Below are 22,778 nucleotides of genomic sequence, written 5' to 3' on the forward strand. Positions count from 1 at the left end.
TATACTTGAACAGAGGCAAGAGGCCTTGAAGATTCTTCTATTTAACAAGCAATTAATGACTTAAAATTTTAGCAGTTTCATCTGTAGGCCTTTCAGTCAAGACCAAGAGGATATAAGAAGACATTGCTAAAGAGAAGCATTATGAAACAAAAATAGATAGTGTTTGTCATTTTAAAATAATTTTTCTCTTGCAAATGTGACAAAATAAAAAAAGAAATCTTCATTTGGGGGCTTTATTTAATGTTTTTTTTTTTCTTTTAAGGCTGCTACATAGTCCCACAGCATTGGTCATTTATGGCATAGAACTAATTTACAGTCAACTCTCAATTATCTGCTTTGTGGGTTAGTTGGGGGAAGGTTTTCTCCAACCACCAGCCCCTCATTTGGGGTGGGTTTCCTCTCTCCTGCCTCCTAGCTAGCTCCAGGACTATTTCCCCTAGCCAGTTCTAGAATACTGTCCCCTCCATACTACTGGGATAACTTTCCAGGTTGCTACTCCAATTAACCACCAAAATGGTGGGGACAGAGGAGGATGGGGAGCAGAAACAGAGGCCAAGCATAGTGAGGGAAGGTGAAATAGGATGAATTCAAGAGTGACATTAAGATGACATTTTTTAAAGGTTATCTGCACTATGACTACCCCTTCCATCAGCAGGGTAATCAAGAGTTGACTATTATTACTGCTGATGTAATTTCCCTCCCTTCCACAAGATAGATGTTATTTGTTTACATAGAAAAACATTTCATGACCATTGTTTTCCAATGTTCAAATAAATCAGAAGTAAGAGAGAGAAGGATCCTACAGTTCTCTAGTAGCAATGACAGTTCAACCCACTAGCCTTGAAGTGGTGATTTTTATGCCATAACATTCATCATAACCTTGTGACAATAAGGAAACATGAGATGAAATACAGTAAATAAGTTCTGAAATACAGTAAATAAGTTCTGAATAACAGTTTAATTCAACTAAATGAACCAATAGCAATTTACCTTGCTCCTTTTAAGAGAATAAGGCAATGACTAAAATGTAGTGTAATTAATGCAAAATGTAGTGCAGATGTAATCAATATATGCCTCCTATTGGTGACTAGCACATTCAATGCTGTCACAATTCTTTTCAGCTTCTGACTCGATTCACTCAAGTTCTCAAAAAATAATTGGTAACTTGTACAGAACTGAAGACATGGACAAACTTTTAAGTTTATGAGCAGTATGTATGGTGAATTAATATATGTTACAGATAATCCTCACCCTTCCTTCTTAGCTCTGGTTCCACTATCTGAAGGGGGCACTCTAGCAGTTAAAGAACCAGCTTCTCATTTTAAAAGAGGCAGTCCAGCAACATGTATCAAGGTCTAAAAATGTTTAAAATTGCAATTACTACTTATCATTTGAATATTAACTGATATCATTTTTTTGCATTTTGTTTTTGCCCTGATTGCTCACTGTACATTTCAAACTTTTTAGGAGATTATGTTATGTTATATTTGTGCAGAAGGAAAGAGGATAATTTAAAGGCAAAACCTATGAGATGTTATATATTAATTTCTTTAAAAGTCTCTTTGTTTCTTTCTATAACAATTTCTTTGTTATGAATAAATTTAAATCCCATGATATGGCAGATCCATCAATCCAATTTACCAGCCTTTGCATGTTTCCTCTGTAAGGCGATTTTCTCTATAATTAGACTGACAATAAAGAACAAGACAACCAAAGCCAGCAGCTGGTTACTGAGCCCTTTTTCCTTTGCAAGGGCAGCTGAAGTGGAAGCTGAGTTGTTATTCTGTAGTGCCTTCCTCATCTCCAAGCCATCTTCTTCCTTAAATTGTTTGTTTTCCTCCTGTAACCTCTGAACTTCTACTTGTTGCCTTTTACATTCTTCCATTATTTTCTTAGTTTCAGTATCATCCAAAGAACCTACAGATTTAGACTTAACATATGATTTTGTCTTGTTGCTGTTGTGGACATAATTTTATTTATTTCTCCATCATGCGGTTTCTCATTCTCTTCTGGCAATTCAAACACACATACCTAAGTTCTGAATCCATAAGATCGTCTGGTTTTGTTTCCTTCCATTCTGCTTCCATATGTGAGGTGTCAGTAAGAGCAAACATAGATTGAAACATAAACTTGTGTTTATTTTTCTCATTAGGATCATAATCGAAAGACTATGGCATCACAGACACATGATGTGATATTCCTGCATCCATAATTCCACTATTGGGTCTCACACAATATCGGCGGAGTGCAGTAGTCTTCTCTTTAAAACATACATTTTGGTCAGAAGGATTGCCAAACTTCAGGTTGATGGTGACAACGTCTGTGAAGGGACCTTTGAATTTGAGCTTGGTGGCTCCACTTTCATCCTATTCCTCGGATTTGGGGGCAGGGGGCAGGGGAAGGAGAGGGAGTGGAGGCAGCTGCTTCCAGCTGCACCAGCTTTGGTGATACAAGGGCATCTAAATAAAAATGACATGGAATAATATATCTTTTAAAAAATCTAAAGGAACACAGACGGAAAGTGGAGAGGGATCTTGGTGAACTGGTACAGGGTGGGTGGCAGTGAGATGCCTAGGGAGTCTAGTAGCAGCACGGCACATACACACACACACACACACACACACACACACACACACCACACACACACACACACACACACACACACCCCTGAATGAAGAATTCTTTATTCTTTTTTTCACTATGTTCTCTCTATCTGCTCCCAAAAATATTTCTGAATCCAAAACAGTGTCTCAGTTACTTCCCTTTTGTTTGTTCATTGACTCATTCAATCATTACCTTAGCCAGAGCTATTACTAAAAATTCTGATACAAATGGAAAATTTGGTTGAGTAAAAGATTAGAATGAGACTTTAAGGTAGTGGTTCTGTGATGGCCTGGCTCTCTGTTTTCTGAAAACCGACTTCAGGAAATTAATAGATTCACCAGGCTGATTGAAGGATAACATGTAATAACTCAGAAGGACTACCTAGTAAATATCTGGATCACAGATCCTTGCAATATTCAAGTAAATATTCCTTCTGTTGAGCCCATCATCATTTTCTATTATATACTGATGCAGATATATTTCCATATCCTAGTGCCTTATTGATAAACAAAATTTTCAGCAAATTGTAATAACGAAAAGGCAGTTCACATGAATTTCTGATCAGTTCTAAACCTGCACACAAATCAATTTCTTCCCTAAATGGACTTTTTTTTTTGATGATTTGTCCAAGTTACCTAGTAGAGGGTAATACCCAATTTCATTCTAAACACTTTTCACAATAAACTATTATCAATAATCACTTCTCCATCAAATTCAGTTTTTTTCTTGGTAATAATGGAAGATTTTTTTCCTTCATATTAATTTCAAACATTGTGATAAGGACCTACTTGAAAAAAGTACCTACATGTCTGTACAATAGTTTGTCATTTTTTAATCAAATATTTAACAAGCATTTGCTATCTGGATGGCCTTGTTAGAGTGGACAGCCCACAAAATTTAATATAATAGCAATAACCAAATACCAAGGATGAGACAGCCTATGATAGATACCTCATGAGTATATGAGTTGGGAGCTAGAATCACAAAATGTCCTGGGACTGAAGTGAAATCCTTTAACTAGCTGTATAATACTGAATAAGTCAGATCACCACTCTGGACCTTAGTTTCTTTCTCTCTCTAATGAGTGAATTGGGAATTGAACAATAGAATAGCTTGGTCACCTGGAGGGCTATGATTGCTTTTTCTTATGAGAGATATGGACACATCCCTTAGCACCTCCAGGAAGATGGATTTCTCTTCTATGGCATGAAATGTTTGGCTGCTGTGGAGTAGATTGTATGGAAAGAATTTATTCACAGTTTCCAGACCTTCATACCTACATCTGTGGAGGCCCAGACATAGGCTATATTTAGAGTTTTTATCAGAATAAATTCAGAGTGGAACAGTGAGCAGAAAAGAGTGATTTTTTAAGGTAGTTCCAAAGAAGGGACTATATACTTGTAAGCTCAGAATATTGTACTTGGGCCATGACTAAATTGTCTCTAAGATCTGTATATAAATAGGAAGGACATTTTTTAGCATTTGTGAACTTGGTTAGCATTTCTTTTTTCTAGGTGAAATGAGGAGAGAAAGATAGAGACAGGCAGACATTTTGCTTGGAAAACATTTTTCTCTCAGTCACACTCTGAAGGTAACATTACCTCCATTTCATAAAAAAGTAACAGTTTTCTCTGAGGTGTGCCATGATGTCATAGCTGGTCCATGCTGTCTCTATTGTCAAGGCCTCTCTCCAACACTAAAAACCCTTTTAACCCTCCTCATCTTCCTTCCCATTCTAATCTCTTATTGGTTAGAGGCATCTTTTATGTGACACTTAACCCCAAACCAGGTGCCATTATGGGGTTTCAGAAAGCTGCCATGGGAGAAGGACTTGAAGGTCAAGGTGCCTTGAGGTTGATAGCAGATTGGTTCACAGGAAGTATGATTTGTTGAGTAGCAAGTGCTCTGTGCTACCTATCCTTCTTTCCATATGGTACTTCCCTGATTATTTTAGTTTTCATCCATATCATTCTTTTAAAATTTAATTTATTTTCAGTTTTCAACATTCACTTTCACAAAATCATGAATTTTAAGTTTTTTTCCCATCTTCCCCTTCCCCCCAACCTAGGAGAGCATGTATTCTGATTACCCTTTCCTCAAATCTGCTCTCCCTTCCATCACCCTCCCCTTTTCTTTTATCCCCTTCCCTTCTATATTCCTGTAGGATAAAATAGATATCTATACCTCATTGCCTATATAACATTTCCTAGTAGCATGTAAATATAATTTTTAACATTCAATTTTAAAGCTTTGAGTTCCACATTCTCTGCCTTCCACCTTCTCCATCCACCCTCTTTAAGAAGGCAAACAATTGGATATAGGTTACACATGTAGCTATGCAAAACACTTCCATAACAGTCAGGTGAAAGACTAACTACATTTCCCTCTATCCTATCCCACCCTCCATTTATTTCATTCTCCCCTTTAACCCGTCCCTCCTCAAAAGTGTTTGCTTCTGATTACCCTTCTCTCAATCTGCAGTCCTTCCTATTATCCTCCCTCTCTTATCCCTTTCCCCCTTGCTTTCCTGTGGGGTAAGATAAACTTCCATATCCAATTAAGTGTGTATGTTATTCCCTCCTGAAGCCAAATATGATGAAAGGAAGGCTTGCTTATTCCCTCGTATGTTCCCCTTCTTCTCTACTATAAAAGCTCTTTTATGTGAGATGATTTACTACATTCTAACTGCCTCTTTTTCTTTTTCCTAGTACATTCCTCTCAGCACTTACTTTTCTTTTCTAGAAATCATCACTTCATATTCAGCTCATTCTGTGCCTTTTGTCTCTCTCCTTCTCTTTCTCTGTACACACACACACACACCACATATATACACACATACCACATATATCCACACACACACATACACATATACACACACACATTCATAAACATACATACAGCATCCATACATACATGCATACATACGTACATGCATGCATCATACACATATTTATCAACTGTTGTGCTGACCTCATTGTTATATGCTTGTAAAATATGAACAGTCTACCAGCACCATGCCAGGAACCTGAATGGCTTCCATTTGAACTATCTTAGGAAGATTCTGAGGATCACCTGGAATGATAAGGTACCAGACACTGAAGTCCTTGCTCAAGCTGAACGGCTAAGAACTGCCAACTATGCTTCAGAGAGCGCAACTCTGATGGGCTGGCCACATTATTTGAATGCAAAATGTACACTTGCCAAAAAGACTATTTTATGGAGGACTCACATGGGGCAGGCAATCACATGGTAGCCAAAAGGACAACAACCAACCAACCAACTTACATATATATTCCTTCAACGTCTCCTTAGTTACAAATATCATCTTTCCATGCAGGAATATAAACAGTTCAACTTTAATAAGTCCCTTATGGTTTCTCTTTCCTGTTTACCTTTTCATGCTTCTCTTTATTCTTGTACTTGAAAATCAGATTTTCTATTCAACTCTAGTCTTTTCATCAAGAATGCTTGAAAGTCCTCCATTTCACTGAATGACCATTTTTCCCCTGAAGTATTATACTCAGTTTTGCTGGATAGGTGATTCTTGGTTTTAATCCTATCTCTTTGACCTCTGGAAAATCATATGTCAAGCCCTCTGATTTCTTAGTGTGGAAGCTGCTAAATCTTGTGTTATGCTGATTGTATTTTCACAAAACTAGAATTATTTCTTTCTGACTTTTTAATATTTTCTCTTTGACCTGGAAACTCTGTAAGTTGGTGATAATATTCCTAGGAATTTTTCTTTTTGTGATCTCTTTTAGGAGGTGATCAGTGGATTCTTTTCATGTCTATTTTACTCTCTGGTTCTAGAATATCAGGACTGTTTTCCTTGATAATTTCATGAAAGATGATGCCTAGGTTCTTTTTGATCATGGCTTTCAGTTAGGCCAATAATTTTTAAATTATCTCTCCTAGATCCATTTTCCAGGTCAGCTGTTTTTCAAGTGAGATACTTCACATTGTCTTCTATTTTTTCATTCTTTTGATTTTGTTTTATAATTTCTTGATTTCTCATAAAACCGATAACTTCCAGTTGCTTCATTCTAATTTTGAAGGAATTATTTTCTTCAGTGAGCTTTTGGACCTCTTTTTCCATTTGGCCATTGCTTTTTTTGCACCTCTTTTGCCACTTGGGCTAGTCTAATTTTAAAGGTGTTATTTTCTTCAGTATTTTGGGGTTTTCGTTTAGGCTATTGACTTGTTTTTCATGATTTTCTAGCATCACTCTCATTTCTTTTCCCAGTATTTCCTCTACTTCTCTTGATTTTCAAAATCCTTTTTGAGGTTTTCCATATTTTTCTTGGAAGCTTTGGATGTAGGAGCTTTGGATTTGTTTTCTTCTTCTGGTTGTGTGTTTTGATCATCCTTATCCTCAGTGATGTAAGAAAATAACTCTTCACTGAGAAAGTAAAAATCTATCGTGTTTTCTTTTCCCCTGTTTGCTCATTTTCCTAGTCAATTACTAGACTTTTTCTCTCTTTGTTATGTTGGGGGCTCCAGAAGCATCCACTGCTGAAGCAGTGGCTACTGCCACCCTTGAGTTGGGGCTGAGCCAGGGCTAATGCTATGACCATGTCTGGACCTGGGGCAGGACTACAATTCTCTCTCAGTCAGATGAGAGACCTTTTCCACTGACCTTCGAAGCTGTCTCTAGTGTTTGCTGGTTGAGAAATCTGAAAACTGCAGCAGCTGCCAGTGATTCAAGCCCTTAAGGCCTGCTCCAGCTTTGTCCACACTGGTGTGGCTCATGCCAAACTGCTCTCTGCTCTCAACCCAGTGTGATAGACCTTTCCTGTTGATCTTCCACATTATTTTGAGCTGGAAATTTGCTTGTCTGTCATTTTGTGGCTTCTGCTGCTCTAAAATTTATTTAGAGTCATTCTTTTTACAGAATTTTTGAGGGGTTCAGGGGAAGGGCTCTAGGGGGTCTTTGTTTCTACTCTATCATCTTGACTCCCTCCTCATCTATGTCTTTTTTTCAGAACTGCTGTTATGATCAGTGTCATTTGCCTTAGTCCTCCATGCCCTAATATATGCTAATTATGTTTCTGCAGGATGTAAATTCCTTGAGAGAAGGCACTGTATTTTATATTTCTTGGATAACCATAGTACATATTGGTATTCAACACCCACATACCATGTATTTGCAATGACAGTGACAGTATTGATTCATTTCATGATTTTGTCTTTATAACCTCTACACTTAGCACAGCTCCAAACACAGTTATACCCTTAACAAAGGCTTTATTGATTAATTAATTTAGATTTAAGTTCCTCCAGTTACTTCATCTTGGCTTAAAGGGAAATTAGTTATTGGTTTGAGAGGGAGGATGTTGTATGTTGTTATGATAAAGAGACCTCTCTGAAAACTAAGGTTTCAATGCGTTTAGGTATTTTTACCACCAAACAAAAAAAAGACAAAATATGGGCCTTTCAAAGGGAGATTAGTCAAATATTTACTGAATACTTACTATGAAGTTACTGAGATCAGTCATTATAATACCTCATTTGCTTTCCTTTTCTTGTTCTTTTCATTAAAATTATGATAGTCATTATGTGTGGTACGCTCCTAGTCCTATACATTTCTCTCTGCATTAGTTTAGATGTCTTCCCATATTTTTTATGAATTTCCATATTTATCATTTCTTAAAGAACAATGGTGTTTTTTTTTTCAATCAGGGCAAGGCAAATTGACATATAAATGTAATAGAACATTATTGTTCATTGTGAAATACAAATAATAATAGTATGATTCTCATAGGGCTATTGTGAGGATACAGTGGAAAAAATATTAGTAATAGTACAGTTCTCTGCCTCTCCCACATCACTACCTTGTCATTCTGCTTGATTATTAAAGTCATTTGATTGTCTGGATCACAGCAAAACATGGCAAGTCCTCAAAGAGATGGGAGTCTCCTTGTATGCAGCCCAACAAGTAACAGTTAGAAACAAACATAGAACAACTGATTGGTTCAAGATCCCATCCTCATTGCCAAATGTAGAACCAACATGATATTCACAGTATCTATGACAGCTATGAATAGGCTAGCACAGTTCTGAATTGCAATATATAATAGACTCTCCATATGGAAATCAGAAGGAAAACATTTATTCAGACACCAGAAAGCCATATCCCAACCCCAGAAAACCAATTTCATCATAGTAACAAAGAAATCTATACACAATAACAATGTAGGGGGCAATACCATTCCCAAGTCTTCCCTCTGTTGGGTGTCCCACAAACCAGCTCCCTTAAACAAATCACAAATAGACTCCCTTCAGTAAAATCATAGACAAGCTCTCCCACACACACTAGTTTCTGCCTGCTCTTTACCAGTTCTGATCAGTCTGACTAACTTCCTCTCAGCTCTATTCTAGTTTTCCTACGCTACCCATTCAAGTAAGCTCCTCCCACCACATGTGACTTAGACTTCCATGTGATATAAGCAGGTCACATGGGTCTGTTAGTGGGTGAGAAAGATCTTCAAATTAAGCAAAAAATACATTAACAATACAGAGTATAAGGAAAACTGAGTGCCATAGAATACTTGCTTTTGAATAGTGGTTCTGGGAAAGACTTTTGAGAAGAACTGAGGAAGGTACCTGAAAAGACAATGTTTGAACTTCCCAATGACCCCTCCAAAACTTTCCAGAATTGGGAATAGACAATGTACCAAATGAACCCCAATTTTTGCTGAGGATGGCAATTATTTAGTTGGGCTGTGATCAGAGCTTTTGCCTGACCATGTTCTTTGGTATTGGCCACTGCTCAATAGTTGAGTACACTGGGTATTATCAGACCTCTGGATCAACACTAAAAGGCTTCAGTGATTGGAAGATGGCCAAGCAACTCCCTTACTGACCAATGAACAAGAAAATTGATGACTCATTGGGCATTTAAAATACAGGTGACCATGTGCCTGCTATTGAGCAATGGGAGAGAAGTGGCCTTCTACATGAGGATAATGGATTGATTGTACTTACATGGCAATTAAAGCAGGATTGGTTAAGCTTGAACTGGGCTTTCAGCTGTTGCTTCTGTTTTTGTATTTCTTTCCCTGATCCTCAAGCTGTAAGGGGACTGTAAATCTAGGCTGTGGAATGACCTTGTGATTTTTGAGATATTCACAGATACTGAGTCCTACATCAGTCCTATATGTGCTGTGAGTATAGTACCCAGCAACTACCTAATAATTTATGGAAAGGATGAATGCTGAGTTGTGGAGACCCAAGCTCTGGCTTGTCAGAAGGCAGAGGCCTTGTTTGGACAAGGCAGAGCTAAGGTTAAATACAACAATGCCTACTCAGCAGACCAATAAATTGCCCTGCCTTATGTTCTGATATTGAGATGTGAACCCTCTGTTACAACAGTAGAAATTACTGCCGCTTGTTTAACTAAAGTTTTCCTGTCAATTTATGTTTCATTCAAGCCTTTTGTGTTAAGAATTTCTTTGGTCTAGGACAAATAAATATCTGTTCTACTCCTGGCTTATACTGCGTAGTATATCATAAACCTTTCTATTCCTTTGGGAAAACCTTTGAAGAAACAGACCATAGATGTAATTCAAGAAATGAACACTTAAGTAACTTTTAGTACTGGGCAGGGGTAGAATGAGCCAAGTGCAAGATAAGGAGCTTAATTCTCTCCTTATAGCACATGCTGCCTCAAGACTGAACACATTCCACATTGTAATGGCAATTTAAAAAGGAAGATTTTTCCCATTATTTAATGGGCCTATGTGACCTGCTTAAAATCACATGGAAACCTAAGTCACATGTGGTAGGAGGAGTTAACTGAACAGGTAGAACAGTAAGGATGGAGCAGAGCTGAGAGGAAGTTGGTCAGGCTAGTCAGAGCTGGGAAGGACACAGGCAAGCGGGTCCAGCTAGGCTAGTGAGTATTTGTTTGTTTGTGGGTAGGCCCTAGCATAGGGAAGGCTTGGGGATGATGTTATCCTCTGCATTGTTATTGTGTATAGGAAAGGTCCTAGCCCCTCTCCCTGGCCCCAGGCTGTCTGTCCGCCCCCTTCTCCCAGCACTGGACTGGCTGGGTGGGCACTCACCGTTGTTGTTGCAGTACTACGAAGGTGATTCCTCCATCTCGATCTCATCCTCTTTTTCTCTCTCCTTCTCCTGCATCACTTCCTCTTCTTCCTTATCCCGCAAGTCCTGGGAGACCCAAGAGCTCCACTAGGGGCTTGTGGATGGGGTGAAGTAGCTTAAGGGGAGAGGCCACAATATGAGGTCGAAGCTGAAGCTGAGGGGTCAGTCAAGTGCAAGTCATGTCATCATTTCTCTGATGGCATGGTCTTCTTCAGCAACAAAGGATGAACACACATTGTGTACAGATTTTTGTTATTAGGATGAATGTGACTTTCTGATGTTGGGATTTGACTTTCTAGTGTCTGAATAAATGTTTTGGTTCTGTCTTCCATGTGGTATGTCTGCTGTATTTTGTCATTCAGAATTGTGCAGGGATAATCACAGCCATCTTAGGTGTTGTGAATAGTGTGTTGGTACTATACACACTCATGGGCTCTATGTCAGAAAAGCCTCATGTTGGAGAAGAGTACACAGTGCCCCAAGCTCTGGGCTCAGCAGTGGTAGCTAACTATTTGATATATAAATGCAGCATATATATGTGTATTGATAGGTAGGTAGATATATATACATCTATAGATGTATATAGATATATACATTCATGAGTATTATATATATACTTATATACACATATAAGTATATATAAATATCAATACACATATATATGTGTGTAAAATATATAAATATATATCCATATTAAATATATATGTGTGCATATAAGCATATATGTATGTGTATATATTTATGTATATATACTCTGATATGAATTTTCATATTAACATCATATTAAAACCAAACCCCAGTGCAATGTAGTTCAATGTATAACACTGTTCTTAAGAAACTTTTCCTGCATTTTTTCTAATGTATTTTTCCAACACTATTTAAATACTTTAGGTAGAATTTGCTTATATTCCTATTTGGAATAAATTAGAAAGATACATGCCCTCCTTAAGAAAGGTCTTCCTACTTGTTTTTAAGAATCCAACCCCCTATTAAATCCGTTGCAATTAATCAACCATGATTCTAATCTCTGCAAGTCATTTTGTACATTTATCTTTCTTTGACATTCTTAACAGTTCAAAACTTAGTATCAGCTATGAATTTCATTTCTGGGGTTTTACTCCCTATTCCAAATCATTAATATTGATGTTAAATAAATGATAATGTTATCCAAGCTAAATAATATTATTCTAAACTGCTTGGCAAAAGCAGTACAAGACTATTTTTCTTGTTGCCCTAAAAAATGAAGAGGGAATGATATGTGCTAAGTACTAGCTACAGTAATGCTGCAATTCACCGCTTTCCCCCTAAACTTTGGCACATTTGTTAAAATGAAAAATATGACACTAGTACATTAAGTTTATTTTTACTCATGAAGTGAGGAGAAAAAAATAACCTGAAAAGTCAGGACAATGGCTATTTAAGCCACACACAACAATATTCAAAGGGAAGGCAATACTTTCTATAAGTAAAAGAAAAACATCTAAATAATATATTAGCACAGGGGGTAGTTCAGTGTATAGAGTGCAGTACTTGGAATCAGAAGGATGTGAGTTCAAATTTAAACTTATTTACTAATTCTGTGACTCTTAGCAACTGATTTAACCTCTTTCTGCCTTACTTTCTATAAAATAAGGATAATGATAGTACCTATCTCCCAGGATTATTGTAAAGATAAATGAGATAATATTCATAAAAATCTTTGAAAACACTAAAATATCATGTAAATACTATTACTATAGATGACTAGATGGTTCCATGGATAGAATGCCAGGTCTGGAGTCAGGAAGACTCATCATCATCATGAATTCAAATCTGGCCCCAGACACTTACTATCTGTGTGACTCTGGGCAAGTCACTTAATTCTATTTGCCTCAGTTTTCTCATCTGCAAATGAGCTGGAGAAGGAAATGACAAAACACTCCAGTACTTTTGCCAAGAAAACTCTAAATGTGGTCACAAAGAGTAGGACACAATTGAACAAAAGCAAACAATTGTTACTTTGAAGAACTATATTCCTGGGCAATCTAGTAAACATAATTTACTTACACTTTCAAAAAATCTTTGGCAAGGTTTCACATTAAAGTTTATTTTTAAAATGATTAACAGTGATTTCTTGGCTTTTGCCACTCTTTTTTGCCACCTCTCTTTAATCTTTTCAGCCCCTGAAATTTAATCCTCTTACTTACTTACTACCCCAGAGCTTCAAATGAATTCTGTCTAAAAACAAAAAAGGTACAGTGACATTCAGGATTGCTAACTGGCTTGTATGTCAAGTACCTGATTTTCTGCCCCAGTTGCTGTGAACACATTGTCTTTCTCAGGGATTTTTCTCCTTCCCTACTTCTGCTGCCAGACCCCCTGATCTTGACTACAAATCTGAGTGAGCCTTTTAGAACTGGCTCACTTGACTCATTCCTAAACTATTTCTACAAACCCTACTTCTTAACACACAATCACTCAATATAATTGAAATTAAGTAATACAGACAACTAGCGAGCTTTCTTCTTGTATTCCTAACACTGTGGCCAGTATCTCAGTGTCTTTGTTTTATAGGGACTCTTGAACACTGTTAAGGATTTCCCTTTCAAGTACCTATTTAGCCTCTCTTTTCGATCAGGGAATTATATAATTAAGACTGCCTCTTTCAAACTTTCTTATCACAAAGGTCATTTATATGTAACTAACTGATTGTGAAAGTTGAAGGTCATATCCCAAACTATTATTCATGTTGGCCAAAAAAATAGTTTATTCTCTTGTCTCCTGATGACTAATAAAAAGTAGTCAAACAGAGGGAAAACTAGGAGAATAACCATAAGGATATGAATCTTAACAAACAAGCTTTCAATAAAAAAACAACAGCAGCAACAATAATAGTACTTGAACTTTTATTTATTTTAAATTTATTGATTTATTTGTAGTTTTCAACATTCATTTCCACAAGATTTTGAATTCCATTTTCTTCCCATCTCTCCCCTCCCCCCACCCCAAGACTCCATGAATTCTGATTACCCCTTCTCCCAATGTGCCCTCCTTTCTATCACACAACCCCCTTCCCTTATCTCCATCTCCTCTATTTTCTTGTAGGGCAAGAAAGATATCTATACCCCATTACCTGTATTTCTTATTTCCCAGTTGCATGCAAAAACAATTTTTAGCATTTGTTTTTGTAATTTTGAGTTACAACTTCTCTCCCTTCCTCCCTCCCCACCCATCCCCACTGAGAAGGCAAGCAATTCAATATAGGTTATTCATGTGTAGTTGTGCAAAAGATTTCCATAAAAGTCATGTTGTGAAAGACTAACTATATTTCCCTCCATCCTATCCTGCCCCCCATTTATTCCATTCTCCCTTTTGACCTTGTCCCTCCCCAAAAGTGTTGACTTCTAATTAACCCCTCCTCCCATTTACCTTCCCTTCTATCATCCTCCCACACCCCACTTATCCCTTCTCGCCTACTTTCCTCCAGTGTAAGATAGATTTTCATACCAAATTGAGTGTGTATGTTATTCCCTACTTAAGCCAAATGTGATGAGAGTAAGTTTTATGTTTTCCATCTCACCTCCCACTTTTTCCCCTCCATTGAAAGAGCTTTTTCTTGCCTCTTCCATGAGAGATAATTTGCCCCATTCCATTTTTCCCTTTCTCCTCCCAATAGATTCCTCTCTCACCCCTAAATTTTATTTTTTTTATATATCATCCCTTCCTATTCAATTCACCCTGTGCCCTCTGTCTACATTCATATAATCCCTCTAACTACCCAAATACTGAAAATAGTCTCAAGAGTTCCAAATATTATCTTTCCAGGTGGGAATGTAAGCAGTTCAACTTTAGTAAGTCCCTTACAATTGCTCTTTCCTGTTTACCTTTTCATGTTTCTCTGGATTCTTGTGTTTGAAAGTAAAATTTTCTATTCAGCTCTGTTCTTTTCATCAAGAATGCTTGAAAGTCCTCTATTTCATTGAAAGACAATTTTTTTCCCCTAAAGTATTACACTCAGTTTTGCTGGGTAGGTGATTCTTGGTTTTAATCCCAGCTCCTTTGATTTCTGGAATATCATATCTCAAGTCCTTAGATTCCTTAATGCAGAAGCTGCTGAATCTTGTGTTATCCTGATTGTATTTTCACAATACTAGAATTGTTTCATTCTGGATACTTGCAATATTTTCTCCTTGACCTGTGAACTCCGAAATTTGGCTACAATATTCCTAGGAATTTCTCTTTTTGTATCTCTTTCAGGAGGTGATTGGTGGATTCTTTCATTATTTATTTTACTCTCTGGTTTAGTTTATTTTATAAAGTGTTATTTTCTTCAACATTTTTTTGGATCTCCTTTAGAAAACAGTTGACTTGTTTTTCATGATTTTCTTTCATTACTCTCACTTTTCTTCCCAATTTTTGCTCTACTTCTCTCACTTGATTTTCAGAATCCTTTTTGTGCTCTTCTGTGACCTGAGACCAATTCATATTTTTCTTAGAGGCTTTGGATGGAGGAGCTTTGACTTTGTTTTCTTCTATTTGCTTGCCTTGGTATTTCTTGTCACCAAAGTTAGATTCTATAGTTTGTTTCTTTTTCCATTTTTTGTTCATTTCCCAGCCTTCTACTTGACTTTTGAGCTCTTTGTCTAGGTAGTTCTCTGCTTCGAGTGTTGGTGGAAGGTGTAGTTAGTCACTTGATTCCCCCAAAATCTATGGGCCAAGAGCTCCAGAAACAGTGGCTGCAGCTGCCCTTGCTTCTGCTGTGGCTGCTGTAGGTTCCTCCTCCCTCTTCCCCCTGGGTTGCAGCTGGACCTCTCCACTCTCCTGCACTGGTTCCACAGGCTTTTTCCACTGACCTTCCAATTTATCCTCAGCGTTTTGGGGTCACAGAGTCTGGCAACCATCATAGGTGAGAGAGATTCAGTCTCCCCAAGGTGTGTTCAGTTCCCCTGTGTGCACTTGTGACCTACAGTGGACTGTACTGTGCTCCCATTGTGGCATGATAGACACTTCCCTGCCACCTTCCAGCCTGTCTTGGGAGATTTGCTTCACTCCATCATTCTGTGAGTTTTGAAACTCCAGAATTTGTTTAGAACCATTTTTTATAGGTATTTGGCTGGGCTTGGCGGGAGCACTCTAGAAAGTCGGTGCTGTTACTCTGCCATTTTCTTGAGAGTTTAGAAATTAGATAGTACAATAGAATACTTTCAGAATGTTATTGTCTGGAAGAAGTTAAAAAGAAAAGTTAAAAAGAAAACAAAGGACCTGGGGATGGAATGGTTTTGTTTTGAGGCTTTGAAAGAGATAAAGAGAAGTTAAAAGATTACACCAGTATAGAATGTAAAAAGAGGTGGGATATGGCTTGCTATTTCTCATAATTGGGGTACGTGAGAATTTTTGTCATTGTTGAGTCATGTCAAACAGTTCCTGACCCCATTTAGGGTTTTCTTGGCAAACATACTGGAGTGGTTTGCCATTTCCCTTCTTCAGCTCATTTTACAGATAAGGAAATTGGGCAAACAAGGTTAAGTGACTTGCCCTAAGCCATATAGCTAGTAAATTTCTGAGGCCAGATTTGAACTCCCCTGTGTTTCCTGATTCCAGGACCTGTATTTACTGTCTACTATCTACCATTAAGTCACCTAGCTGAGAATAAAAATATGTAAAAAGAGAGGAAGGATTTGGGGGACATCACATATACATCAATCTTCTATGAACTGGATAAATTACTACTGAAAACACGTATGGAAATAATACACACACATACATGCACCCACATGCACACACACACAAAGTTTAAGGAATATATATACCAAAATGATCAGAGGGAAAAAAAGTAGGAAAATGGAGGGAGAGTTAAGAGGGATGATTATCCTGAAGAGGGAATACTCAAAGCAAAGCAAACATAAAGAATGGAACCTGTACCTGAGGGGCAGGGGAAATTGTAAGAATGCCCATCAACTGAGAACTGGCTGAACAAACTATGGAATATGAATGTTACAGAATATTATTTCATCAGAAGAAATGATGAAACAATTTCAGAGATTCCTAGATAGTATGACAAAATGAAATGACCAGAACTCTTCCCCCACCAAAAAAATAATTTATAAAATAGCAATACTGTAAAGAAAAAACAGCTTTGAAATACTTAAGAAATCTGACCAATGCAATAATAGATCATGTCTCTAGAGAAAATATGATGAAGCATTTTATCCACTTCTGACCAAGGTAATAGGTTTGATGAGATAGAGTGTTCAAGGCAGATGAGACAGGCAGGATGCAGGATGCGACATATGAGAAAATGTGGGATGTGACCAGCCATAGACTATATATTGATGGCCCCCCCACCCCCACAGTGAACTTACCTGTGTACTTTCATAAACCACCCCCAACTACCTGATATTCCAGAGCAGTAGTTCTCCTCCCCTTTCCCCTTCCTCTTGCTTATCTGTATGACAAAGACACATCCAGATTATCTGATATTCCAAACATTCCAGAGCCACTCTTACCCTTTCCTTTTTCCTGCTCCTCTTCCCCCTATCCTGGCAAACTGCAGACACCAAACCTCGCTAATTACTCTGCCTTCCATGATAGTAGGCCCAGTGGGTGCTTCGCCCCAATAAATATCTTCTTTAATTTGGATACAGTCTGAGTGAATTCTTTCAGAACAAATACCATGACTCACATGCTGATTCTTCATACTGTTTGAAGTATAGAAAAAATAAATTTGTTGTTTTTTTTAAATGGCCACTGTGTGGTTTTGTTTCCTTTGATTAGCTTTTTTGTTGCAAAGTTCCAACCCCAACCCCCCCAGGATTCAGTGTTTGGAGAGGAAAAGAAAGAGAAAAATTGAGACTTCAAAAGAACAGGGTATACTACAACTTTTTTTTTTTTTAATGGATCGATAGTAGCTAGAATCTGCATAGCACTTGAAGGTTTGCAAAGTGCTTTATAAAGGTTTTCATTTTTCCCCCACATAACAACCTTGAGTAGCAGATGGTATGATCTTACCCATGCTATAGATAAGGAAATTAATGTGCTGAGTGGTTAAATGACATGCTCAAGTTTACATGACTATTTAAGTATGTGATGCCATATTTGAACTGAACTCTTCCTGACTTAAGATAGAATGCTCTGCAAATTTTGCCACCTACCACCTCAATAATATTAAGAACCAAAGGAATAATATGCATAATGTTAACAATAAAAAGAAAGCAAGCCAAAATATAAGAATTCAAATTGATTGATCTTTATTCCAGTAGACTAATGATGAACCATGCTTTCATCCTGTTCCTTGAAAGTTAGTACATTATGTATGCATTATATATGTATAATTCCATCTACACTACCAGACCAGGTCAGTGTGTTGATTTGTCAGGGATTTTTCACAAATTGACAAAACAAAACAAAACAAAAAATCATGAACTGAGACATTTGGAGACCAGTTTCTGTGGAGTAAAAGTATAGTCTTTAGCTCTTTTCTCTAAGAACGTTTAGAAACAGCAAGAATATTCCTGCCCTGTGTAAAGATAAGTCTGTTCTTTACTCATCCTGAAGGAAAGGGAGAGGGAAAACCTGACAAGAAGGAATCAGCAATGAGCAGGAATGCAGGAGTTTTGATTTTATTAATACGGAAGAATGAGTTATTTGAGTTCAGATCTTACTTTTGCTTTGTCAGGTAAAGTTAAGGGGAATGCACTGGAGATTTGTGCAGTAGCATAAGAATTCTAGAGATGGGAGGAAGTGAGAGAGGCAGAGATCAGAGGTCCAGGGATCAGCTTCTGCCCACTGTAGTTGTCCTGAAATTTTGTGTTTTCATAGAGTTCATCCAGACCATGAAGTGTCTCCTCGCCCTGGCTCTGTGTCAAGAGGACAGTATTCGATTCCAATATTTATATCATTCTATTTTAATAGGTACCATAATCAATCTTGGATTAATATATGACCAACCATACTTGCTTCAGTTTACGTGTCATTATTTGTAAGTAGCAAGAGAGAGAGGTACAGTGGCTGGTATGTTATACTTTCACACACACACACACACACACACACACACACACACACACTTATGAGATTTTCTACCTGATTTGTCAGGGTGGAACAAATTTTTCTCCTTCCTTCTATACCCTAACTAGGAACTTAGGAGTTCTATGAGAAAAATTTTAGTCATATTGATTTTATAGGAAGAAAGAAAGGAAGGAAGGAAGGAAAGAAGGAAGGAAGGAAGGAAGGAAGGAAGGAAGGAAGGAAGGAAGGAAGGAAGGAAGGAAGGAAGGAAGGAAGGAAAAGAAAGAAAGAAAGAATGAAAGAAAAGGAAAGGAAAAAGAAAGAAAGAAAGGAAAGAAGAAAGAAAGAAAAAAGAGAAAGAAAGGAATAAAGAAAATAAGAAAGAAAATTCTCAAAGTGGGGCAAATATGAGTCTTGGTCTTTGTCCCTCACAACTAAAGGTAACAGCTCTTTAGTGGGTGTGCTGGGCTTCTCTATCATCCTCCACCCCCTGTTCGGTCTTGCCCTGCTGCACGCGCATGCATGCACATTATCTTCATTGCTCCCCTCCACATGTGGCAGAAACATCTCTCTCATGGACTGTGAATAGAGAATGGTTCATTCCTGATGGGAGAAGAGAATGTCTCTAGAAAAGACTGGTGACATCCACTTCCTAAGTGTTGGGCCAGTGGAAAAAGGAAATACTTTCTCTTTCTGTCATAGTTTATAAGGCGAATATGTCCACTTTATGCAAACAAACCTCATGGATACTATACTGACCAATAATACATTTTTGCATTTATTTAGTATTTAATTTTCCCCAATTATAGTATTCCATCATAATTATACACCACAACTTAATCATTTGATGGATGGACATCCACTCAATTTCTAACCCTTTACCCCCAGAAAAGAGCTGCTATAAATATTGTTGTACATATAGGTCCTTTTCCTTATTGGTTCTTTTTTATCTTTTTTGGGATACAGATCTAGCAGTGATATTACTATGTAAAGGACATGGATGATTTTATCGCCCTTCGGGCATAGTTCCAAATTGCTCTATAGAATGGTTGAATCAATTCACAACTCAAACAAAAGTACATTAATGTCTCATTTTTCCCACATCCCCTCCAGCATTTGTCATTTAGCTTTTTTATCCTATTACCTAACCTAGTCGGTGTTTAGTAGTATCTCAGAATTGCTTTAATTTACATTTCTCCAATCAGTAGTGAGTTATAATATTTTTCCATATGGGTATAGATAGCTTTAATTACTTCATTGGAAAACTGATTGCATCTTTTGATCATTTATCAATTGGGGTATAATTCTTACTTTTATAAATTTGACACAGTTCTCTATATGTTAGAGAAATGAGGCCTTTGTCAGAGAAACTTGCTTCAAAAATTTTTTCCCAGTTACTATTGCTAACTGTATTTCATTCCAACCTATTCCTCCATCCCTATTTGTTCTATTCTCTCTCTCCCTTCACCCTATCTTTTCTCAAAAGATTTTGCTTCTATTTACACCTTTCCTTAATCTTCCCTTTTTTCTATCACCCCACCCCCTTCTCTTTTCCCTTCCCCTTCTATTTTCCTATAGGGTAAGATGTATTTTTATACCTCATTGCCTGTGTTATCTTATTTGCCAGTTACATGCAAAAACAAGTTTTAACAATCATTTTAAAAACTTTGAGTTCCAAATTCTCTCTTGTCGTCCCTTTCCAATCATCCTCATTGAGAAGGCAAGCAATTTGATATAGGGTTATACATGTGTAGTCATGCAAAACACTTCCATATAGTTGTGTTGTGAAAGAATAATTGTATTTCCCTTCATTTTATCCTCCCATTTATTCTATTCTCTCCTTTCATCCTGTCCCTCCTCAAAAGGGACTGATTACCATCCCAATCTGCCCTCCCTTCTATCACACCCCCGCATCATGTGCTCCATTCTACTTTCCTATAGGGTAAAATGGATTTCCATACCCAATTGATTGTGTATATTATGCCCTTCTTAATCCAATTTCTATGAAAGTAAGATTCACTCATTCCCTCATGCCAGGCCTAGAGGCCTGTGTGGGCTACCCGAGTCTTTCTTACCTCACCTCCGAGGTCTTTGGTTGGCCAAAACCGGATGCACATATGAGAAAAAGGATGTTCCAGAGTTGAACAAGGGTTGAGCTTTATTTCAGGGTCTAGTTACAAGTGCAGGGGGGTCTTCCTTAGGAGGAAGAGGGGGAGATTTCCTAAGGAGGCTAAGCTTAAGGGATTGGAAGTAGAAGTACAAGCGGGGAGAGAGGGGGAGGGGAGAGAGGAAAGAAAAGAAGCGGAGCCTACTGTCCTCTTGGCTCCACACGTGCTAAGAGAGCTTTCAGGCTTCCTCAATCCTACTTAACCTTCAGCCGCACAGTTTGCATCTCAATACCGTGCTGTTAGGTAACTAGGTGTGCTCCAATCCGGGACAATCTCGAGGGCAGGGAGACTCCACCCATCACGTATCTCTCGGGGAGAGGCGGAAATACCCGAGCTAGCCGAGCTAGCTCAATCTGACCTTCTCGAATCCCCGTTGTTCATGGAGGGCCTCGTAAAACTCTAAGATTTAGAAGTCCCACTTTTACCCGCCCGAGACGGTCCACACGGAATTGAGCTTCCAATCCCAACACCCTCATACCTCACCCCTTCCCCTCCACTATAAAAGCCTTTTCTTGCCTCTTTTATGGGAGATAATTTACCCATTCAACCTCTCCCTTTCTCCTTATCCCAGTACATTCCTCTCTCACCCCTTTATTTTATTTTTTATATATCAAAACGTTCATATTCAACTTGACCTGTGCCCTCTGTTTATACATATTCTTCAAATTACCCTAATAATAAAAAATGTCTCTTCAGTTACAAATATGAACTTTCCATGTAGGAATGTAAACAGTTCCCTTATAATTTCTCTTTCCTGTTTACCTTTTCATCCTTCTCTTGAGTCTTATACTGAAAGTCAAATTTTCTATTTAGCTCTGATCTTTGCTCAAGAATTCATGAAATTCCTCTACCTCATTGAATATCAATTTTTTCTCCTCATGGATTACATTCAGTTTTGTTGGGTGGGTGATTCTTGGTTTTAATCCTAGCTCCTTTCACCTCTGGAATATCATATTCCAAGTCCTCTGATTTCTTAACGTAGAAACTTCTAAATCTCGTGTTGTCCTGATTGTGGTATCCCAACACTTGAGTTGTTTCATTCTGGCTGCTTGCAATATTTTTTTCCTTGACTTGGGAACTTTGGAATTTGACTATATTTCTGGCAGTTTTCATTTTGGGATCTGTTTCAGGAGGTGATCAGTGGATTCTTTCAATTTCTATTTTACCCTCTGATTCTAGAATATCAAGGCAGTTTTCTTCGATAATTTCTTTTTAAAATTTATTTATTTGTAGTTTTCAACATTCATTTCCACAAGATTTTGAGTTCCAAATTTTCTCCTCATCTCTTCCCTCCCCCACCCCAACACACGATGAATTCTGATTACCCCTTCCCCCAATCTTCCCTCCCTTCTATCACACCCCTCCCTTCCCTTTTCCCCATTTTCTCTCGTTTCTTGTAGGTCAAGATAGATTTCTGTATGCCATAACCTATATATTTTATTTCCCAGTTGCATTCAAAAACAATTCTCAACATTTGTTCCTAAAACTTTGAGTTCAAATTTCTCTCCTTTCCTCCCTCCTCACTCATCTCTACTGAGAAGGCAAGCAATTCAATATTTTGAGCCCAGTGAGATAGACATTTCCTGCCATCCTTCCAGGCTGTCTTGGGCTAGAAATTTCTTTCACTCTGTCATTTTGTGGTTTCTGCTGCTCAAGAATTTGTTTAGAGTCATTTTTAACAAGTACTTTATGTGATATGGTGGTAGAGCTAGAACAGTTCTGTCCTTCTGCTCTGCCATCTTGACTCTGTCCGTATTCCATAATTTCTTTTTTTTATATTTATTTATTTTTAGATTTCCACATTCATTTCCACAAAATTTTGAGTTCCAATTTTTCTCTTGATCTCTCCCCTTCCAGCACCCCATGATACCTTGCATTCTGATTACCCCTGCCCTCAATGTACCCTGTATTCTATCACAC

At 37.7% G+C, this 22,778-nt stretch overlaps 1 pseudogene; it reads right to left on the reverse strand.

Moving 5' to 3' along the window:
• Positions 1 to 1,627: 1,627 nt before the first annotated feature.
• The window catches only part of LOC140532196 (vesicle-associated membrane protein-associated protein B/C pseudogene), a 30,418-nt pseudogene continuing 9,267 nt past the window's right edge, over positions 1,628 to 22,778 (reverse strand).

The sequence above is a fragment of the Notamacropus eugenii genome, chromosome 3, assembly GCF_028372415.1.
Source record: "Notamacropus eugenii isolate mMacEug1 chromosome 3, mMacEug1.pri_v2, whole genome shotgun sequence".
In the NCBI taxonomy this organism is placed as follows: Eukaryota; Metazoa; Chordata; class Mammalia; order Diprotodontia; family Macropodidae; genus Notamacropus; species Notamacropus eugenii.